General features: G+C 43.3%; 1 long non-coding RNA gene across 3 annotated transcripts; it reads right to left on the bottom strand.

Annotated features, from left to right (window-relative positions):
* On the bottom strand, positions 253-24,062 carry LOC100523337. Of its 3 annotated transcripts, XR_001300877.2 has the most exons (4): positions 23,765-24,062; positions 6,727-6,985; positions 4,376-4,700; positions 253-1,060 (listed from the first exon to the last, which is right to left on the bottom strand). It is a non-coding gene; the product is annotated as an uncharacterized LOC100523337 (long non-coding RNA). The 3 variants fall into 3 exon arrangements; XR_001300879.2 differs by lacking the exon at positions 4,376-4,700 and having other exon boundaries at positions 23,765-24,055; XR_001300876.2 differs by lacking the exons at positions 253-1,060; positions 4,376-4,700 and having other exon boundaries at positions 6,706-6,985; positions 23,765-24,055.

The raw sequence follows: 24,072 nt of genomic DNA, 5'->3' as shown, positions 1-24,072 counted from the left end.
CTCACCGAGGTCAGGTGGAAGGGTTCTCTGCCTTAGATGTGTAGGATGGCTCTGCATGAAGGGTCAGGATCCTCTGAGCCCTCGGGAGTGACCGACCAAGGTAGGCAGAAGCAAACCCTCCCAGCCCCCCCATCCCACCCCTACCCCATCCTAAGAAAACCTAAGTCCCTCTGCCAGTGACAGCCCTGTCCCACTGTTGCGCAAAATCCTCAGCCAGCAACGTTTTTTTTTCATTCGTCTGCTTTTGCCCAATTGTTTGCATCTCACATTTTTATTAGGTTTTTCGAATGTAAACCTGTGATGACTCCCAATGCAAACAGAGAAAGCTTCTGTTACAGTCCATTTGAAAAACCGCTCACTGGAATAGGGGAAGAGAAAACACATTTTTGTATTTATCCAAAAGCAATGGAGCCTCAAACAATAAGTTAAGATTATAATATTCTTGAGGGAGGCAAAATCCTCAATTCCAACATAAACTATACAATTGGTTATCTCTATACTATTAAGAAAGTGTCCCAGCCAAACGAACTAAATCTACTCCAGCTAGCCAAGATCCTTTACAGAACAGCAATCTGAGCAAAGGCACAGAAGAGATTAAAAATATAGAACACCTCCCCCAGACGGTAACCCCAAGCAGAAAGCTATAAACCTATTAGAAGTGTGCTTTTAACATCTCATCCTGCAAGAGTTTATTAATGAAGCTGTTAGACTATCAGAGCCTCGATTTATGAGGTACAGGCTTCAGGACTCCGAAAGGTGAAAGTCCAGCTGCAGTTCCACTGTGGGAACGTGGAGGAGTCAGGACCAATCCCAAGACTAAGGTAATTAGGTGAGGAGGGTGTGGGGTTGCCACTTTATCAAAGGGGGCTGGAAAACGGGAAATGATGCAGCCTCTGGTTGCTCAGAAGGTTGAGGCGTGAGAGTCCCAGGATCCTTGAGTTGATTTTTTCTTCCGCCATTTTGGAGCTGTGCAGTTCTTGGCAAGCTACTTAACCTCTCTGTCTCAGCTATCTTCATTTGAAAAGTAGGAGTAGTAATCACCGCATGTAAATAGGCATCACTGTTGAAAACATACAATGAGATAGATCAGGCACGCGGTGAAGGCCGTTATGTCTGCATTTCATTGATCCTGTGATGCACGCTTTCCCCATTTTGACCTTTCTTCAGTGCACGTGGCAGTCTACAGCATCCTAGCATTGTGTCAAATTTTAATGGCACGTCTTACAACTGAGTCTTGGTTTGATGAGATACAGTGTTGTAATTATCAGTACTATTATTACCAAAAAGATCGGACCGTAAAGTAGTAATGAGACTGCTTTTGCGATGTGGACAATAAGCAGCCTTATTATTTTACAACATTGTGGCACAGATTCCCCAACCAAAAGGCTCTCCTGTGTAGTGGCTACAATGGATGAATGTTGCCTTCTAGCAGTAAGTGGCTTTCTGTGGGTCTGTCTTAGTTTAAGCAGCTCCAGACCCGAAAACCTCGATTTCTATTTAAAAAATTAATTAGGAAGTAATACTTTAAAATAGAGACCTTCATAAAAATATCCCCCCCTTTTTTGCTTGTTTTTAGGGCAGCACCTGCAGCATGTGGAAGTTTCCAGGCTAGGAGCTGAATTATTGGAGCTGCAGCTTCCAGCCTCCTGCACCACAGCCACAGCAACTTGCGATCCAAGCCACATCTATGACTACAGCTCATGGCAACACCAGAGCCTTAATCCACTGAGTGAGGCCGGGGGTCGAACCCACATCCTCGTGGATATCAGTCGGGTTCGTGAGCACTGAGTCGCAACAGGATCTTCCAAAAGTATCCATTTAGAGTGATGTTTCTCAAGTTTCTTTTTTTTCTCCATCATCGTCCCCCACACCCGAGTATTTTTATACATTTGTCCTAATCACTACCCAGTGAATTTTAATATTAATGACACTGTATATCTACTTCTGTATTACATAAATACCTATGCTTTGTACATAAAAAGCATAAATGATGTAAAATTGTATGATTTTTTTTTTGCTCCCTCGACTGCGGTACCCTTTGAGGGTACATGCTCTAGAGACAGATCTTAGAGGGCATTTAAAATACTGCATAACGGAAAAATTTTATTTGTGCTCCGTTTTTCTATGACACAATAGTTCTGGAAAGGAGGAAACCCAAATAGCCTATTTGATAAAAAGCCCACAGTTGGTGTCCTTTCCATGTTCATTACAGGCCAGTGTCTCTCTAGTTGGTTTTTAGACCCTGCTACCCGAGCAACACAGCTAGGGAGTTGGGACACAGATGGGCCAGCTTTGACTTTGTAATTGAAGAAAACTTGCCTCAAAGTTAAGTAGATATGTAGATTATTATTATCATTTTTAGTCTTTTTAGGTCTATATCCGCGGCATATGGATATTCCCAGGCTAGGGGTCGAATCGGTGCTATAGCTGCTGGCCTACACCACAGCTCACAGCAACACCAGTTCCTTAACTCACTGAGTGAGGCCAGGGATTGAAACTGCGTCCTCATAGATGCTAGTCAGATTCGTTCCACTGAACCATGATGGGAACACCAATATGTAGATATTTTTAATATGCGTGTTTATCCTGTGACAAGCGGTATGGATGGTAAGTAGTTCAAACAATAGCTATTGAAACTATTTCTACAATAGCTCCCTGATATCTTTCTCTTATCTCACAAGGGGCCACCTTGCAAGGCAGGGCTCCAAAGAAGTGGTGGACCCCGGGCCTGCAGCAAGGGGAGCCCTGATGCCCCAGCCCATCCTCAGGCCACATGGCCAACAATCTGGAAGCAGCAGGGAAAGCCCACAAGGTAGCCTGGTCCCCATCAGTGGCTACTCAGGAGCAGGCTGGGAGGTCACCCTGAGGACTGCTGCAGCCCAGAGGATTTCAGAGTAACTCAGAGGCTGGGCTCAGAGCAGCCCCCAACCCCAAACGCCCAGGAGACATGCAGGTTTGTAGGCTCGTGCCTGAAATAGCGTTTAAAGAGGCCAGGGCCTTACCCCACTTCACAAGCTTGGTTGCCTAAAATGCTAATTTAAAAAACAAAAAAAAAAGGGAATTCTCCTGTGGTGCAGCGAGGTAAGGACCCCATGTTGCCACTAGAGTGGCTTGGGTTGCTGTAATGGCATCGGTTCCATCTCTGGTCTTGGAATTTCCACATGCCAAGGGTGTGGCCATAACAAAACAAAACAAACAAAAAAATAAAAAATCAGCCTGAGAGAATTTTCACTTAGTTATACCTCCAAGAAGGAGGTCTGAGAATTCAGTGTGGCCATAAGCTCTGTCTTGCTGAGCCTCAGGGAAAAAATGGGGCTTGGTAAGAGCCTTGTCTCCTTCCCTGGGTTTGAGGGGCTCTGCCTGCCTTGGAAGGACACTGTTTATTCCGATATGGATACCCACCCCACGCCAGCTGCCTCGTCTGGGCCTTGCTGATGTAAGCAGGGCCAGGGCTAGCCTCTTAGCTCCTCTTTCCTTGTGCAATGGGCTGCCAGGGTCCCCGACCTATACCTCGCTCAGCCAAGCTCAAGGTCCTCAGGGATGAGAACTGTGGAGGTCACAGAAAAATGCACACTCATTATTCCTGAATAGTGGGTCCCCAGCCTGCTACCCATGACCCTGATTTTCTGTCTAACCATAAATAAATGATAGCCACTCTTTTCCTGTTTTGATGAGTGGAGAGGCTCTAGGAGGAGGATGGCTGAAAGGTGGATGGGGGCAATGCAGAGAGGGTGGAAGGGCCGAGAAACAGGAAACAGAGACCCTCTTGCTGGCCTCCGATTTCTCCCGGGCTCTGCTTCCACTGACTCCCACAAAACAGAGGTAGTTTCAGCGAGGTCACATCATTTTCAAAGTCCAGAATCATGCCCAGCTGAGCAAAAACATTGGCAAGAACCACTTGCAGTTTTAAGTCAATTGATTGCATATTTAATAGTTTTAGCTCCACCATTGGGTAAATTCAAACATCACTATGCAGAGGAGTTCCCTGATGGCTAAGTGGGTTAAAGACCCAGTGTCGTCACGGCTGTGGCTTGGGTCACTGCTATGGCTCAGGTCGCTGACTTGGAAACTTCCACATGGTGTGGGCACAACCAAAAACAAAGGAAAAAAAATCACTTTGCAGAACCTAACCTGAGAAATGAAAAGGGACGAGACTGGTGAGCTGGTACTGACAACAAGGTGTGTCAAAAGAATGGAGGTCTCCTAAGAAAGCATAAATTAGAAGCTGGAAAGTTTAGCACTGGAGGAACCTAGGAAAATGAGGCACACATGTGCACACACACACACACCTTCATTACACTGTTTTGCTTCTATCATTGCAGGTGTCACAAATCTGGACACACTTCATGGATTTACTTGTCACCCATAGACCCACCATTTGAACGTCCCTGAAGAGCAGGAACCTTGTCTGTTCTAGTTCAACTCCAGGGTCCACAGGCTCTAGAACAACTCCTGGAATCAGAATCCATCACTGTTTGTAAGGCAGGGAGGGAGAGAGGGACAGGCAGCAAGGCACTTGTCCCCCATAGGCAAGCATCCGTCATAGACAAGTATCCCCCATGGATGGCGGAATCAACCGGGCTGGACAGGCCCACACCATCTGCTGATGTCAGTCTCCTCCACCATTGTCAGGCCAAGTACGAAACCACAGATTTGGGACAATGACCATCTCTTGAATTCTAAGGTTACCACAAGTGTGGCTGTAAAAAGAAAAAAAAAATAATTTAAAAAAAATTCAAAGGGAAAATTTGGACACAAACACACACAGGGGGAAGACAACGTGAGGAGACACAGGGGGAAGACAGTCATCTACAAGCCAAAAAGAAAGGCCTGGACCAGATTCTCCATTGAAGACTCAGAAGGAACCAGGCCTGCAGGTGTCCTGATTTTATACTTCTGGCTTTCAGAGCTGAGACAATAAATGTATGTTTCTTTAAGTCTCCAAGTCAATGGTACTTTGTTACAGCAGCACAAGCAAACTAAAGCAAATCTCTAGTCACCAAATGTGCGTGGCCCCTTATTGGGGGGTAGAGATGGTCATGACCAAGCTGTCATCTGAAAGACTCCTGGGCACTACCACCAGAGACTGACATAACTAGGTCAGGATAGGACCCCACACCTGCATTTACAAAACATCCTCAAGGAGTTCCCATTATGGCTCAGTGGTAAGGAACCTGATTAGCATTCATGAAGACGTGGGTTTGATCCCTGGCCTCACTCAGTGGGTTAAGGATCCAGTGCTGCTGTGAGCTGTGGTGTAGGTTGCAGATGTGGCTCTGATCCCTAATGTTGCTGTGGCTGTGGTGTAGGCCTGCAGCTGAAGCTCCGATTCAACCTCTAGCCTGGGAACTTCCATATGCCATGGGTATGGCCCTAAAGAGCTTAAAAAAAAAAAAAAAAAAAAAAAAAAACCCAAGGTACACCAAGGGATGGTTGGTTTAAAGCCACTGGATGGACAGGCTTCAAAGTGTTCATCACCTCTGTTTGCTATCCACGTGAAGCAAATATGAGAAGGAAGGCGTGTGCACACATGTGTGTCTGTATGTGTATCCACGTGTCTGTGTCTGGGTTGTTCTAAGCATAGGCCCATATTGAGAAAGTATCTTCATTTCAAGATTCTGCAGATGAAAATGAGAGAAGATAAATGAAGACTATATTGATTTGCCTTTTCCAGAACTAGCTTCCATCTCGGTCCAAGCAGCCCTGGCAATAGGCCTTCCTCTCACTGCCCTCGCAGCTCTGGCTGATGGCCATGGGCCTCCCTGGATGCAGCTGGCCACCCAAGCAGCTGCTGGGGCCCAGGTGCAGCAGGGTGAGCAGATCTGGCCAAGGCAACACTGGGGCAGCTGAGGCTTTTCAGCACCAGCTGCTCAGGGCCCCTCTGCTCAACCGAGGGTGCTGGGAGCTGCCGGAGCATGAGGGTTGATCCACAGAGTGAATAGAGAGCAAAGCGTGGAGTTTTGCAAAATCCAAACCTATATTTGTGATATACCATGGCTTCTTTTTTTTTTTTTTTTTTTTTTTTTTTTTTTTTTTTTTGTCTTTTTGCTATTTCTTGGGCCGCTCCCGCGGCATATGGAGATTCCCAGGCTAGGGGTCTAATCGGAGCTGTAGCCACCAGCCTACTCCAGAGCCACAGCAACGCGGGATCCGAGCCGCGTCTGCAATCTACACCACAGCTCACGGCAACGCCGGATCGTTAACCCACTGAGCAAGCGCAGGGACCGAACCCGCAACCTCATGGTTCCTAGTTGGGTTCGCTAACCACTGTGCCACGACGGGAACTCCCATGGCTTCGTTTTCAAAGGAAGAAATGGAAGCTCAATACAAAGTGGACATCTTCTGGTGTTTGGCTTTATATAAATATTAGCCAATTCATTTCTGTGAGACCCTTTTCCCACATGAGCTGTGTATAAAAATAGATGAAAGCCCAGTCCAAGAGCATAATGTAACCCAGAGAGGACAGGTAGGCCTTGTGCATGTTTGAAAATAGGTGGAGACATCTGAACCCATGTAAAATAACAGTCTACTTCCAATGAGGGCTAATTTACCTGTGTCATATTTTCCAATTTCATTTAACTTAAAAAAAGCAGACTGAACAAGTTCTGCCAGTCTGGAAGCTGTATCATTCCCTCATTCAGTTCTAGGGTGTTTTTTCCTGTGTAATATCTACCTATAGTTGCATAGCAAATTACCCTCAAAATGTAGTGGCTTAAAATGACACACATTTATTATCTCACGGTCTCAGTGTGTTAGGAATCCGGGGGTGCTTAGTTGGGAGCCTCTGGATCCAAGTCTCTCAGGAGGTTGCAGTCAACCTCTCAGTCAAGATTGGGGTCTCATCTGAAGGTTGACTTGGGGGGGCTCAGGGTCATGGATCCACTTCCAAGTTCACACATGTGGTGGTTGGCAGGGTTTGGTCTCTTGGCATAGCCATCTCTTCACAGGGCTGCTTCACAAGCTGGCTTCCCCTGGTGTAGACAGCCTAGGAGAGCAAGAAAGAGTGAGAAAGAAGCCAGCACAGAAATCAGAGTCCTTCTACTACCTAATCTCAGAAGCAACATCCATCACTTCACCATCGTCTGTCCCCTGGAGGCCAGCCACTAGATCCATCCCACACTCAGGGGGAGGGGCTCACACAAAGATGTGATGAAATCAAAGTAAAGTTTCAACATGGTCATGTCTCCCAAAACATGCTACCAAATCTGTTCTTCACAGCTCATGTGCCAGTTAGGAAAGATGGCCTTCTCTGGGAGGATCTACTGATGTCTTTCCATAAACATAGAAGAAATAAAGGGTTAAAAGCAAATCCTGAGAAATCCTGATATGGCCCATTATTGAAATATTTACTAGGTACAAAATGCTTTGCTTCCACTTTTTTCCCTGATACCCACAGTAGTGCTGAAACAAGGAGAAAGCATCCTTTAACTGATTAGTGTCAGGAGGACCTCGGTCTGTGCCCAGCCCTGAGATGTTGCCTCTGTTGGTGCCATTAAGTGATGTAGTCAATGGGGTGGGCAGACTCCCTGCTAAAGGACCAGACAGTAAATATTTTTTGTCTTTAAAGGCTATATGAGTGGCTGTTACCACTCTTCAATCTTATCACGACAGCACAAAAGCAGCATTAAATAATAGGCATGGATGTGTTCCAATAAAACTTTACACCACAGGCATCAGGAAAAATTTCATTCACAGGTATAGTTTGCTGAACCTGCAGTTGAGAATAGCCTGTATTCTACTTCAGAATAAAATGAAAATTAGCAATAAAATTTAGCGCTGGTATGTTACTATTGCTAGTGCCAGTCTGTTACTATTTCCAACAAAGGCATTCAGATCACATGCATAAAATGCTTCACCATAAACATGTACAAACTATATTGAGTCCATATCAATAATCACCATCCGAGGAGAGGACGTAGGACCCGTGAATTCTCTTGTTGCCTGTAATCGAACCAGAAGTTTTGTGACAACTGAATCAACAGGGTGAGTGGGGTGAGTGCGGAAAGACCTGAAATTAGCTGATGTTTTCCCTTTGCCACCCGATTGATGAATTTCTACTTAATCAACTAGAACAGCAGTAACATTCATTTCTTTTAATTGATGACAAAACAAAAGTATGCTGTGCTGACTGTGAAAACCCCATCTGTTTGGAAGATACAGGTAAACATAAATGAAACAAAAGGCTCATGACAATAGTGAAGAAATCTGAAGTAAAGGTAGAGGAATAGGCTGGGTCAGGGAGATTCTTCCAAGTCTGAGTGCCTGAAACAAGAGTCAGGTCCATCACAAGTTCAAGAAAGTTTGGTTGAATCTTTTCACTCATGATTCATCCATGTAACTGGAGAAATACATTATTCTAAACAATGGACTAAAAGTTCCCAGTGCTTACCCTCCCATTTCATCACTTATACTGCATTTCAAAAATTCCAAACATTGAAACTCAATGTGCCCAGTTGCAGAATTTTTTCTTCTTTAGAGGAGGAATAGTGGTCAAGAGTCAGCAACCTCTGAGGCAGCATCACAACCCACCTTCCCTTTCTCATGTTTTCCATGGGAAGCTGTAAATCAGAATAATCTATGGCTGTAAATCAGACTCATCATATGTAAGGACAATATGGGGAATTGTTTGTAATCACAAAGCACTAATACTGGTAATCAATCAATGTCTTCTCCTCAACTGTGATCAAAAGTGAATTTAAAGAGATTTAGCTTTTAAAAGGGACATTGATGTGATGCTCATAAATCAATGAGTTAACTATTAACCCTCATAAGTGTCATGAAATCAGTTAATGATCCTTTTTGCAGTGAATACGGTTCTTAATCATTAATGCCACTGCATAGCTTCTCTTAAAATGCCCCGGCCAAGGCATCTCAACATGCAACATTCACTTTCTTAGCAAACTTGGGGAAAAAAGAAAAGAGATGTCGGAAATTCCAAAACGGCTTGAGTTTTGACTTCCTGATAGGTCTCTAAAAATTACAGGAAAAAATTACATTACATTCAGTAGTTCTCAAAATTTAGCGTGAGTGGGAATCACCCGGAAGTCTTACTAAATGGTTTTAGATTGAGTAGATCTAGGGTAGGGAGAGAACATCCATTTCTTTGTAAGGTCTCAGGTGATGATGCAGATGCTCCTGGTCTGTGGACCACACTTTGAGAACTGAAAAAAAAAAAGCACAACCTGGAAGTTGAGAATTTTCTTTTATCTGGCAGACAAAACTGAGGATGATAGCCTAGGGCAGACACAGCCTCTCAGGAGGCTCTGAGGACAGCTCCAAAAAAGGTAAGGGAGGAACTGGGATATATAGGGATTTTTGCAACAAAAACCAGGAAGCTGGAACCTCAAAAGTTTAACTTAAATAAAGAAAACCAGATTTCTCAAGTTAATGAATTGAGCATTTTTCTATATATGGGAAGATGCAAGAGTCTGGGCTCATTGAAATCATCCCTTTGATACTCACCTTACTCATCTAGGGCCTGTGCTCTGCTTTCCCATCCTGAGCCCTCAGGGTGCACTGCTGGGGGTTGGCTATAGTGGCTGAGGGCTTGGCCAGCAGGAAGCCCACTTGTCCCCATCCTGAGTTCCCTCAGGGCTCGCTGTGAGGGTGGCTGTAGTGGCTTGATGACTGTAACATCCTTTGTTGACTGATATGTCAGGTGATGTTTCTCATTCACAGAACCATTATTCTAAGGGAGTCTGCAAACTTTCAGTAAAGGGTCAAATAATAAATATTTAGGCTCTGCAGCCCATATGGTATCTATTGTAGCCACCCAACTCTGCCATTGCAGCATGAAAGCAGCCATAGACAATATAGAGAAGAATGCACATATCTGTGTGTGAGTAAAATTTTATTAAAAAACCAGTAGTGGGCTGGACTTGGTTCCAGGCTTCAGTTTGCTCACCCCTGCCCCAGAGGAAGAAGGACCTTCCTGGATCCCAAGGTCTGAGCAACGTCTACAAGAGATAAAGTGTATGAAAGACAATCTCTCCACATCACATTTTTTCCTGATGGGTCTTGCCTGACATGAATGGAAAACCAGAAATACCATGACACCTGAATTTTATCTTTTTTTTTTTTTTTTTTTTTTTTTTTTTGTCTTTTTGCTATTTCTTGGGCCGCTCCCGCGGCATATGGAGGCTCCCAGGCTAGGGGTCGAATCGGAGCTGTAGCCACCGGCCTACGCCAGAGCCACAGCAACATGGGATCCGAGCCGCGTCTGCAACCTACACCACAGCTCACGGCAATGCCGGATCGTTAACCCACTAAGCAAGGGCAGGGACCGAACCCGTAACCTCATGGTTCCTAGTCGGATTCGTCAACCACTGCGCCACGACGGGAACTCCTGAATTTTATCTTTGTTTTTTTCTTTTTACAGCTACACCTGCTACATATGGAAGTTCCTGGGCTAGGGGTCAAATCAGAGCTGCAGCTGACAGCCTACACCACAGCCACAACAATGCCAGATACTTAATTCTCTGAGTGAGGACAGAGATCAAATGTGCATCCTCACAGACACTATACTGGATTTTTTACCCACTGAGCCACAATGGGAACTCCTAAATTTTATATTTTAAAATGTGTCCCAAGGAATTCTTTCCCCACTGTTTGTGCAGAAACAACACAGCATATCAACATCACAAAGCTGCAGACACTGGGGAGTTTAGGAACTACCACTGTCCCTTGTCACCATGCAGTTTTATTTATTCCAACCACCCAGAATAAATGCTTTAAGAAAGCTGAGGACTTATCTTCAATTTCTAAAAATTGCCTGGGCAGGGTAGGTCCTCAAAATTATCTGTTGAATCGAATGAAGTCTAGGAAATCAATAAACCCTTTCCTAGGCTTGAGATTTCTAAACTTATCCTCAGAGCCTCATAGCCAAGTATGACTCCTTCCCCTGGTCATTGTAACCCTGGGAGGGTAGGAAGGGCAGAGACTCCAGGAGGGAGGCTTGAGGCCAGCCTGTGCCTATCAGAACAAACTTGTGTGAGTGGGTGAGAAGAACAGGGTTCCTTTCCATCTCTCAACTACTATAGCTGCTCCTGGAATCTCAAGGACCACACAGTTCCCCAGCCACATGAGTGAAAATTGGAAGAGTTGGGGAAGAACACCATGGAGGAGCCTGGGATAAAAGGAGGGAGCCTATGGCAATTGATGGAGACCCTGGAGCGAAACTTGTGTCTCTTGGGACATGGCAGATTTTAGTAACAGAAAGGCCAGCAAGATGGTGTCAGATGGGGGTGACTGAGCGGAGAAGGGGCTGGAGAGCAAAACTTCTATGTCATGAATTCATTAGAGGAAATGTTTATTACATTTGATCTTAGCCAAAAGGCTGAGAAGCCATAGGAAATGCTTTTTATTGATGTGCAGTCTGCAAGTGTGAAAGGAGAAAAAGTAGACCCTCATGTCTGAGAATCTCCCAACAAGCAAAAGTTAAGATACTATAAAATATATAATCACTGTTGGTGAGTTAAATGGGTAGAAGGCCAGAAAAGTCATTTTGCAGCTTGAGTTATTAACAGTAGGCATGATTTGTGAACTAACACTATTCCTTACCAGGGGTAGGTGTAGGACCTGACGCAATTTCTTAAGCGTATTTTATAGCTTAGTGTTACACAAGGCATGGGGTTAAGGGTTACATCCCCCAGTGAGTAAACAATGGCTAGTATCTTTTGACCTCAAATTCCAGAAAAATCTGACGGAGAGGATCAGTAACATTTTATGACAAATAACAGAGCCTCATCAAATCCATGTTACTTGAGATCTCAGCTTGATTAGTCAGTTAACAGCACTCCCCATTTATTTAGCTCACTAGGTTGTAAATGTTCCCTCCACTTCCACTCATATGTCAGCACCCAGAAAGGTCATCTGGAGTGTAAAGCAAATAATGTTGCCCACTATCCAGTTCTACAAGGATCAAGACGTTAGCCACTGCAGTCACAGAGTGACAGAGCACCCTGGGAGGAATTCAGATATAAATGTTTTACTAGGGCTCCCAGCAGCTCTTAGCTAGACTATCTCCAATGCCTGACACTGTGAGAAAAAAAAGGACGTCTTTTTTTTTCTTTATTGGCCATGCCCACAGCACGTGAAAGTTCCCAGGCAAGGGATCAGATCTGAGCTATAGTTGCAACCTATGCCACAACTGCAGCAACAACAGATCTTTAACCCACTGCACCAGGCCAGGGATTTAACCCATGCCACTTCAGAGACTGTGAGGGATACTTAACCCGCTACAGTGGGAACTCCAGAAGAGGTCTTTTTAAACTCAAATAAGTAGACAGTTTATTCCAACTGTTATTTATAAACTAGTGAGTTTTATATTGTAATACCTGACTCATGACTAAGTTTTATTTATTTATTTTTTTTGTCTTTTTTTTTGCTATTTCTTTGGGCCGCTCCTGCGGCACATGGAGGTTCCCAGGCTAGGGGTCCAATCGGAGCTGTAGCTGCCAGCCTACACCGGAGCCACAGCAACGTGGGATCCGAGCCGCGTCTGCAACCTACACCACAGCTCACGGCAACGCCGGATCATTAACCCACTGAGCAAGCGCAGGGATCGAACCCGCAACCTCATGGTTCCTAGTCGGATTCGTTAACCACTGCGCCACGACGGGAACTCCTCATGACTAAGTTTTAAAATGAAAACTATCCAGGATAGACAAGAAGACGGACCCTAGGATTCCCTTGGGCTCAAGACCACTTGGGTGCAAAATTAGATGATTCCAGCAAAATTACCATTGGTATGAGGCCAATGAATCATTGATATTTTATTGGTATGACCATGTAGCAGCATTCTTTGCACCTCCAGTAAGATTGGAAAATATAATCACCCACATTGAATCCTTAACAAAATTCACTCAGCAAACCTTAAATGATATAGCTGTCAGCACATTATGCTACTGAATTCTGATGTTTCCATGAGGAAAAAAAGCACTATTACAATGTCACATGGCCTTTGCATTTCAAGGAGGCACCTTCACCCTAATTCAAACTGAACGTTTTGTCTTTACGCCAGATTAATCCTTTAATGTGATACATTTAATGACCCCATGAAAAACCAGATTTCTGTCTAATGATCCATTCCTTTGTCTTGGTGGTCTCTTAAAGAACTGGTTTGGTAATGGAAATTCTTGGCTTAAATTCTTGCTTATAACTTTAATGATACTAGTCCTATTACCTGTATTTTGTCTATTTTAAAAGATTGTCGTTTTTTGTATTATTCAATGTATAACAGTTTCTGAAAAAATTAGGGATGACTAAACAACTTGAAATGATTGACCAAATATGTAGTTCTACATAAGAGTTAAATGATTGTAATAGTATACTTCTAGATATGGGAAGAACAACAAGGAAGAATCCTTTCATGGACATGTGGTTCAGAAACGTTTACTGTGACTATCAACAGGGCCTAGAAATTGAGTGGCCTATCCATAGAATCCTCTCATGACCTAGAGATGAGATTTCCTAGTCCCATGAGACAAATCGATCATGAAATGCCTCCCAAATCTTGGTTGAATGTATAACCAAAAGGGGGGCCGGTAAAAAATTAAAAAAAAAAAAATAGAGTGCTGCCCATCGTCCAGCTTTACAAGGGTCTAATTATTAGTCGCTGCAGTCGCTGACCAAAGATGCACCCTGAAAGAAAAAAAAAAAAAAAAAAACAGGATTAGGCACCCTGAGCTTTAGAAAAACAGACCGCTCAAAGGAAGAGGTCTTCCTTATTTTAGGAAGAATTTTAATGAACCCACATTCTTACATCCTTTGGCTCACTTTTGGCTCAGGAATAACTGCATTCAAGTACTACTGAGATGTGTACTTGACTGTAGGTATTCTTGAGCCAAAATCATGTATGTATGGGCTCCCTCCCATCTGTTCAGATCAGTCCCATCAGAGCAACTGAGAGGCTGTTTCCCTTACTGTCCTCAGTAAGGTCCCTGAATAAAACTGAAACTAACAACGCTTACCATGTGCTTTTTTTTTTTCAGCCAACAAGAGCACAGCACTTGAATTCAAATAGTTTGAGGGCCAAGGATATTTCATGTTCTCTGCATTGGATCTTGAATGGAGAGCCAAATGAACGAAAGTTTTGGAGCTAGTGTATTAGTCAGGGTTCTCCAGAGAAAGAGAACCAATAGGAAATACATCTATATCTATATCCACAACCATATGCATATTCATATCTATCTGGATAGTCTGAGAGTGAGAGAGACAGAAGAATTTGTTTTAAGGAATTGGCTTATGAAATTAAGGGGGCTGACAAGTCTGCAGGGTAGGACAGCAGGCTGGAGACCCAGGGAAGAACTGCAGTTCAAGTTTGAAGGAGGTCTGCTGGCAGGATTCCCTTTCAGCTGGGAGATCAGTCTTTTTTCTATTAAGGCCTTCAATTGGTTGGATGAGGCCTACTCACATTGTGGAGGGTAACCTGCTTTACTTAAAGTCTAGGGATTTAAAGGGTAATCTCATTTTAAAAAGATATTCACAGAATCATCTCGAATAATGTTTGAGCAAATATCTGGGTACTGTGGCCTAGCCAGGTGGCCATATGAAATGAACCATGGCACAGAGTCATCCTCTGGCAGCATTTTAGAGATTGAAGATCAGTTTCTTCCTGAGGCTGGCAGAAGCCCTCTTCTTAATTCCATGAATTCTTCCAATATTCTGAAAATATTCAAATAAGAGTTGGGGAATTCCCACTATGATGCAGTGGGTTAAAGATCCAGTGTTGCCACAGCTGTGGTGTAGGTTGCAGCTGCAGCTCAGAATCAATCCCTGGCCTGGGAACTTCCATGTGCCATGGGTGCAGCTGAAAAAGAAAAGAAAAACTCAGAGTTGGTTTCTTTCTCTGAGGAGAAAAGAGAGTGGAGAGGAGGGAGGAGGGAAAAAGGAATGAGAGGAGAGGAGAGGAAAGAAGAATAATATCCTTAAGTGACAGGGGAGCAGTTAATACTAAGCCAAATCTAACCAAGCCTAGCCCAGCAGTTGCGTCCCCACACTATGGAAGCAATATCACATCAAGTTTTACCTCTTCTACAAGGAATAGTTTAAGTGTAGCCTTTCTTTTCCCAAATACTTCATGGTTCTTTGTTAAGGAGATGAATAGTCATGTTGTAAGCTTCTAGCAAGCAACTGAAGCTTGTATATTTTCTTTTATCTTTTCCGTGGCCCATGGCAGTTTATTAATTTATGTCAGTGAAAAGCTCAGTGCCCCAGAGGTTCCCTACAAACCTGAAGGATGGGCCTGGGATTTGCTTTATCTGGATTAACAGCAATCGTATCTCCCAAGCTCGGACCTTTTTCTAAAAATTGAGCAAGAACAGAGCTAGCTTTTCTGCAAACGAAGTAAGAACTAGATGCTGACTGAAGTCATTATTTACAGGCTTCTCTAGCCTGCAAAGTCACACACAGATACTTGAGCCTGAATGGAATAATTAATCAATTATGTGAAATCACTTGGCTGAGAAAAAAGATGGCTTAAAAAGAAACCTAGGTAATTTCAGCAGGGAAAAAGTCTTTAAATTTGTAAGGGAAAGTATTTGCCATCTCTAACCCAGAATTGTGAGAGAAAAGAAAACTGAGCTGGAAAGATCCCAAAGGTTACCTTCTGGAATCATGGCCAGATATATGCTTATTAATATACACTCTTATCAATTATTAGGCAACTTCAAGGTTATAATATTAAAGAAAAAATTAGTTCCTGTCCACTCTGATTTCTAATAAGAAGCTGAATTTACAAATAAGTTAATCTAAATCTATTAACCGTACTTAAACACTTTCTATCAGCTAGTTAATCAAGGTTAACAACATCGATGATAAGACATATTGACAGCATTACCTCTGACATATCACGTGATGAAAATGGTATTTCACTTATACTGCCTTCCTTCCCCCAAAGCCATAACCCCTATTTAACAACGACAGAAACATTAGACAAACATAAATTGGTGGACAATCTACCGGAGGAGAAAATTTAAGAGAATCCTTATCTTTTTTTTTCCTGGAAGCCTGGAGGGACATATAAAGAAGGTTGTTATAAGGGGTAAACTCCAGGATTATTGATAAGCAGTGACTTGCTTTCTCCTTTGGATATAAATAATACTGTTATTTAGATTTTCCAGTATATTGCTTTTGTATTATTTCAAAATGTATTCATAGGAAGTATTTATTGAAAGTAGTCAAAACTTTCATATGATGTACTAAAAGAAAGCACCACATGCAGCTCTGGAGGAAAAATACAGCCAAGAACCCTCTGTTTGAGACTTCTGACAATCTTCACTTAAAATCCTGTGAATTTGTTTTTCTAGTTCCATGGAAAATGACATTAGAATTTTGATAGAGATTGCACTGAATCCAAAGGTGGCTTTGGGCAGTATGAACGTTTTAACAGTAACCATCCTTCCAGTCCATGAATGTGGGCTCTCTCTCCATTCGTTTATGTCGCCTTCAATTTCTTTCATCAAAGTCTTGTAGTTTTCATAGTAGGGGTCTTCCACTTCCTTGGTTAAATTCCCTCCTAATTATTTTTTTGTTCTTGATGGTTTGCTAATAGCATGGGCCTTAAGGAAATTATGCTAGGTCAAAGAGAGAAAGACAAACATTGTATCATATCACCTACATGGGGAATCTAAAAAAAAACTGAACTCATAAAAACAGAGAGTAGAAAGATGGTTACCAGGGGCTGGGGGTGTGGGTGTGGGGAATGAGAGAGATGGTTGATGTACAAACTTGGAGCTAGTAGATAAATAAGTCCTGGAGATCTAACGCACAACATAGTGATTACAGTCAATAATAATGTGTTACAAACTTCAGAGTTGCTAAGAGACTAGATTTTCATTGTTCTCACCACGGAAAATAAATGATAATTATGTGACATGCGAAAGGTGTTAGCTAAAATGCTGAGGTGGGAATCATTATCGCAACATACAAATGTATGAAATCAACACATTGTACATGTTAAACTTACACAACCTTATATATCAATTATATCTCAGTTTTTCAAGCCCGTGAAAGCAGCCTTTTTGAAAAACGATGTCAACAGCATTATCAAAACTCTTAAGATTGCTCAAACTGCCTTTTTGAAGGCAAACAGTGTAGCAGGTAGGGTCTGTGGACTGGGAAATAGCTGTGGTGAGTGGGAAAGCCCACACAGTGGGGGCTGCTGCTGTCATTCTAGAGATCAGCTTCACACCCCTGCTCTGAGAACTAGCGAGGCAGCCTAGAAGGGAGCCCCTGAGGGTCCCCCTGCTGCCCTGGGCCACTGCTGGGGCAACACCACCTGGCATTGTGGTCCCAGCTGATTGTAGGGCTGACATCACCACTGACTGCAATGTGGTGATTGTTTTATAATCCAAATATTTTCCATTCTTATTCTGAAATCCATAAGTGGTCTGAAGAATGATCTAGAACAGCAGTTCTCAAAGTGTGGCCCAGTGACCCCTGGAAGTTCTCCAGATCGCCTCAGGGGGTCTGAGAGGTCAAAACTATTTTTTTCAGTAATACTGAAATGTTATTGTGCTTTTCTAAAATTGAAGTAGAGTTGATTTACGATGTTGTGATAGTTTCAGGTGTACAGCAAAGTGATTCAGTTATACATACACATATATCTATTTTTTCCAGATTATTTTCCCTTATAGGTTGTTACAAAATATCGAGTATTGTTCCCTGTGTTATACAATATATCTTTGTTGTTTACCCGTTTTATATATAGTAGTGTGTCTATATTAATCCCAAACTTCTAATTTATCCCTCCCCGCCAGCTTCGGTAACCATAAGTTTGTCTTCAATGTCTGTGGGTCTATTTCTATTTTGTGTATAAATTCATTTGCATCTTTTTTCAGATTCCACATGTAAATAATATCACATGATATTTTGCTTTTTCCACTCTTATACTCTCTAAAGTGTACAGGAAATCTTCCAGAGGCTACTTGACATCATATTGTAAGAGACTGAATGAAGAGACCAAGACAGGAATCCAGCTGTCTTCCTTCAGCCAGACCCTAAACCAGGATTTTCTAGTCCTCTGCCACACTTCCAGGCTCATCCTACTCTCAAGTCAGACTGAACAAATCATTGTCTTGGGCATGTGAACTGCTGTCCCAGCTCCACTTCTCCTCCGCCACTCCTTTATGTAGAACGCCCTATTTCTGCCTCTTGTTATCGGGAAAGGCTCACTTCCACTCTCCCCTTCTCTTGAATAGTTCATTATCACTATTCTACTCATGTACAAACCAGCAGCATTCTCTTTTTCTGTTCTAGAATATTCATCTCCATCTACCTTGCTTTTTTTTTTTTTTTTTTTTTTTTTTTCCGTCTTTTTGCCTTTTCTAGGGCCGCTCCCATGGCATGTGGAGGTTCCCAGGCTAGGGGTCGAATTGGAGCTGTAGCCACCGGCCTATGCCAGAGCCACAGCAACGCGGGATCCTTAGCCCACTGAGCAAGGCCAGGGATTGAACCCGCATCCTCATCGTTCCTAGTTGGATTCGTTAACCACTGAGCCACGACAGGAACTCCTACCTTGTATTTTAAAATAAATGTTTACTTTGATGTTCCTCTAAAATCTCTAAGTAGTTTGCTTTGGGTAGACTTCTGTTTAGTCCCTTAAAGTTTAGCAAGTGTTTTTGATATGCTAACATGTCCACTTCTTGTAAACATTCTAGAAAGGTGTGTTATTATCCCTACTTTTAGATGAGGGTGCTGAGACTCAAAGCAAATGGAGCTTCCCTGATGGTGCCTATTTAATATCTAATCAGGCTGAGTCTCAAACTTCAGTCTAGAGACCCCAGGACCCATGCTCAGCCGTTTCCAGATTCTCCTCCCCAGACTGGTTCCACCTGGAAAGCTGAGTAGAGGCTTGGCTTGAAAAGGCAGAAGTAACCATTCAGCATCCTTCTGTTATTCATCTGTTCCTTAGCTCTCTAAATGTGACACACTCACACCTGAAGTGCCTTACACACAAACACACACACATACATACACACAATTTAAAGGGAAAATGGTAAAATAATGTCCTAGTACCACTGAAGCCTGACTCCTGGATAGAGTCCTTAAAAAAAAAAAAAAAGAAAGAAAAGAAAAGAAAAGAAAAAGCAACAAAAATACATTGTTTTTCAATTTCAGATTTTAGGCTCCCTTGAGATGATTTTTCTTGCCGAAAAGCCTCTTTATTCTTGATGTCTTTGTCATGTTTATTTTATATACTTATAGCAATTCCTATACCCTTGTAAGAAATTTCATACAGGGAGATAAGTGCTAAGACATAATATTGAATAACTATTTGAATTCCCATGTACAATCGGCATTATTGCCTCCGCTATGGAACTATAATCACAGAGTGTGAAAGTAGCTTGCACAAGGTCAAATAATGAATCAGTGAAAGAGCCAGAAATAAAATTATCCCTACCTGCCACCCCCATTTCTCTGCTAAAACACAGTTTTTGTAAACAACTTACATAGCATTTGCAATTTTGTGGGAAATCAGTATTCATGGTTGTAGTACTCCCATCTCTTTTGCAGTTTCTATTTTCTAACTTCCAAATAAAGATAAGAGGAATATTTTGCTGAGACTCACATTGGTTCTTTCTTTCTTCAAATATCCTCAGCTAAAAGATGACCTCATAAGTGACTAAAATTGACCTCCATGTCCTTTACCAGCTGTTGAATTACTTTTGAAAAATGCCTCAAAATGCTTCTCAATTACCTGTGACTAACAAGTTGAAGCCAAATGAAACTGTAGGGGGAAGTGGGATTGGGGTTTAGAGAGCTGGCTTCTGCTCCCAGCATGCATTCAGTAGAGTGGTGTCCCATGGAAGTCCAACAATCTTTTCTTCTCCTTTTTGTTTGCTTTTGTTTTTCTTGGCAAAAATGGGTCAACCTGCCTTACTTCCAGAGTTATAGTGAGCTTACAAGATTACTCAGCAATTCGAGTAATATTTGAGTGTGCATGTCCACGTAAAAAGCTTCAAAGGGTGGTGTCTGACATTTATCCTCACCGTCTAGGACCGGTGGGGCTGGACACACACACATAAACGTGCTTATGAGTGAAAGGATCAGAAAAGGTTAGTGGCCATCTGTATTAATGTTATCTATATTCCGTAAATATTTTTCATTCTCTATGTGGACCTCATTTGCTACTCTTCATTAACATAACAGTTGGGAGAAATTAAATATATCTGTACTCCAGAACTACAGGGGAGAATGTCTATCGAATCCTTCTTCTGTGCCCACCCTGGTTTCTGGATGCTGGGCATGCAGCAAGCAAGATGGACAAGATCTCTCTCCTTGTGGGGCTGACATGTGACCATGCTACTCAGAGGAGAAAGACAGTAATGCCCAGAGATATAATGAATTTTGGTAATGCCCAGAGGCATGATGAAGACAAAGTGATGAGAGTCAAGTGCCCAGGCTGCCATCTTTAGCTTTGGCATCAGGAGCGGCCCTTGCAAAAGCTGACTCCAGAATGAGAAGGAGTTAATCATGCAAGAATCTGGGGGAGACGGTCCCAAGTGAAGGAAACTGGAGGCCCAAAAGGAAGGATTGGCTTGTCACATCTGAGGAGCATCCAAACGCCCACTGTGGCCAGAGGGGCTGTGGAAGATGAGTTCCTGAGGCAGGCAGGGCCCCAGTCACCCAGGGCCTGGTAGGGCTTGTATTGGTTGCATGTAAAGACACCAGCCACAGGGAACTGGATCTTGTAGGGGGTTGTGCTCCACACCACAAACAAAATGGAGCCAGGTCCACTGCTCTGAAAAACTGCCACAGAACCTCGAAGTCCCATCTCCTTTGGTCTTCCTGCTCTGCCACCTTTAGCATATGGCTGTCCTGCCTTTGGTTGCTTCGTGGTTGCACTATGACTGCTCTGCTTTCCACTTTCTGTCTGAAGTCATGGCAGTATGAACAGAGAGGTCTCTAGAAGGAAGGCTACTCCTCACATTAAGAATGCAAAAGCTGGAGTTCTCCTGTGGTGCAGCAGGTTGAGGATCTGGCATTGTCACTACAGTGGCTTGGGTCACTGCTGTGGCATGGGGTTTGATCCCTGGTCCAGGAACTTCCATATGTCATCGTCGCAGCCAAAAAAAAAAAAAGCAAAAACTTCCCCGGAAAACCCCCAATCAACTTTCACTTAGATTTCAGTGGAAATCTAAACCACCTCTAGCTGCAAGGGAGTCTGGGAAATATGGGTTTTTCTTTTCAAGCTAAGTTCTTTAAACAATAGTATTTTCTTCAGTAGGAATGTTATGGATTAGGCAAGAACTCTGCACTGTAATGAGCAGTTTGGATTCTCTTCTAGGTGGGAAGGTATCTGTGGGTAGGTGGGTAAGTGAGGAATTCTGCTTTGACATGTAAAACTAGGTATGTTATACCAGTGTCTGGATCTGTGTGGCTCAGAACAGGTCTCAGGCAAAGATATGGATCCTCTCAGGCCTCAGTGCAGCCCAGGATGACCGGAGCCTCCAAGGCCCTCAGTAGCTTGAGTCCTTCCTCAGAAATATCCTTTACCCCCGGGTTTCTGAGCAATGACATAGGTCACTGAATCTAAGATGCCATTGCTCTTAACGTGATGTACCGCTAAGGGAAAAAATGCTTCCAATTAAACTACAACACAATGTTTTAGAACTCTCATTTCACACTTCTTAGAAATGGTTCTTTTAGACTTAAAGACATAAGTTTTTAAGCATATAGCACCCTTGAACACACACAGAAAGGAAAATAGTAATACAATGAGTTTGGTTAGGTATCCTTAAAGTTTCTATTTAGAATCCAAATCAGTAGTGTCTGTGGATTTCCTCACTCTAGTCTATCAAGAGTGTTAGTGATGGACACTGATTATTAGAGAAATGCAAAGCAAAATTACTATGAGGTACCACTTCACACCAGTCAGAATGGCCATCATTAAAAAGTCCACAAATAGGAATGTAAACTGGTACAGCCACTATGGAGAACAGTTTGGAGATACCTTAGAAACCTACACATAGAACTTCCATATGACCCTGCAATCCCACTCCTGGGCATATATCCGGACAAAACTCTACTTAAAAGAGACACATGCACCCGCATGTTCATTGCAGCACTATTCACAACAGCCAAGACATGGAAACAACCCAAATGTCCATTGACAGAGGACTGGATTCGGAAGATGTGGTATATATACACAATGGAATACTACTCAGCCATAAAAAAGAATGACATAATGCCATTTGCAGCAACACAGATGGAACAAGAGACTCTCATACTAAGTGAAGTAAATCAGAAAGAGAAAAACAAATACCACATGACATCACTTATCTCTGGAATCTAATATGTGGCACAAATGAACCACTCCACAAAAAAGAAAATCATGGGCATGGAGAACAGACTTGTGGTTGCCAAGGGGGATGGGGAGGGAGTGGGATGGACTGGGAATTTGGGGTTAATTGATACAAACTATTGCCTTTGGAATGGATAAGCCATGACCTCCTCGTGTATAGCACTGGGAACTACATCTAGTCACTTATGATGGAGCATGAGAATGTGAGAAAAGGAATGTATATATGTATGTGTGACTGGGTCACCTTGCTGTACAGTAGAAAATTGACAGAACACTATAAACCAGCTGTAATGGGAAAAAATAAAAATCATTTAAAAAAAAAAGTGTTAGTGATGGGGCATCTCTTAAGAGTGTTCCACTAATGATTTTGGATTTTCTTCTAAGCAGGTGACACCTGTCTGCAAGTTTTGACGTGAATGCATGACAATGACAACTATATCACAACTTCTGCCTGGCCAATTTCTATCCTGCTAGTAGTGCTAACGCTAACCCTAACCCTAAACAAAATGCACATTGTGTGCATTTCTGTGTGTGCTGTGATGCAAAGTGTTTAGCAGTGCTGAGTTAGATATCTGGGTAGGGAGGTCAAGGGGGCAGTGGGGTATGGGTGTGGAGCTTAATGGAGAGGCAGACATAGAAAACTGGTTTGAAGATTTGAGATCCGTTAAGCACATGGATGACAGTGGGCCTGCCTGTAACCACTGAATCAGGTCTACACAGAGAAGACAGCTGGTGTTGAACCTTGGGATACTCAAGTGTTTATAAACCTACAAGAGGAGCAAACCAATTCAACTGAGAGTTAGGAGCCAAGCACCTAATTCAAATACTGGGTGTCTAAGGAGTGATGTCCAATCCCTGAAGCTAAGGAGAAAGGGGATGGTCCCCTAGGGCAAGTGCTGCTGAAAGGTCAAGTAGGGTGAGAGTGGAAGAGTTATCACTGGATTGGGCAGCATGAAGGTCATTAGTGACCTTGGCAGAAGGACTTCCTGGTTGGTGGTAGACTCTGTAGAGCTGAATGACAACCAGATGTACGGGACTGGGTTGAGGAGTGAGAGGGGGTGAGGTGCTTTTTGAGCAGCTGTGTTGTCAAAGACAGAGATACAGACAAGAGAGGCAGAAGTTTTTCCTTTTCTAAAGACATTGGCCACGTCTGAACGCTAATTTAGCAAGGCTGGATTCATGTCACAGGAGAGGATACCTCTAGCTGCAAAATGCTTGAGATGGTGAGAGGAATGCAATCCTGGGCACAAGACCAAAGGGTCAGCCTCGGACAGAATCAAGACTCATCGCAACAGAGAGATGACAGACAGGGGGAGCAGACACAACCTTCCAAGAACTTGGTCCAAGCTTCACAGCGCTGTCTTCCTTTCGGGGGGGGGGGAACTCTCCCGTTTATAGCATCTTTTAACAAATCTCTGCTCTGCTTGGGCCTTTTGTCGGTCCCACCCGGGGTCTCACCTCCGCACTTAACCGGTCCTTTTAGCTGTGAGCTGGGTGAGGACATCTGGCAGACTGGCCGGTTACCTGAACACACATCAGCCTCTTGGGCGCCCCTTACTGATGTTCAGTTTCTCCTCCACCGTCACCGTCTATCTAGCGGGTTGGCTGAGCACCGTTCACGGAAGTGCCACTCTGCTCCCGGCGTCTTTTCAACCTCCAGCGAGTGCTCCTGCCAGCACCAGTTCCCGCCTCTTCGAACCGCAAACGCCCCGCCCCGGTCCCCCTTCCTTCTCCGCCCTCGGCCACTGCCTTCAACGTGGCGACGA

Source organism: Sus scrofa, chromosome 16 (genome assembly GCF_000003025.6).
Source record: "Sus scrofa isolate TJ Tabasco breed Duroc chromosome 16, Sscrofa11.1, whole genome shotgun sequence".
In the NCBI taxonomy this organism is placed as follows: Eukaryota; Metazoa; Chordata; class Mammalia; order Artiodactyla; family Suidae; genus Sus; species Sus scrofa.
Note: the sequence above shows the minus strand (reverse complement) of the source record. Positions and strands in the feature narration are given on the sequence as shown.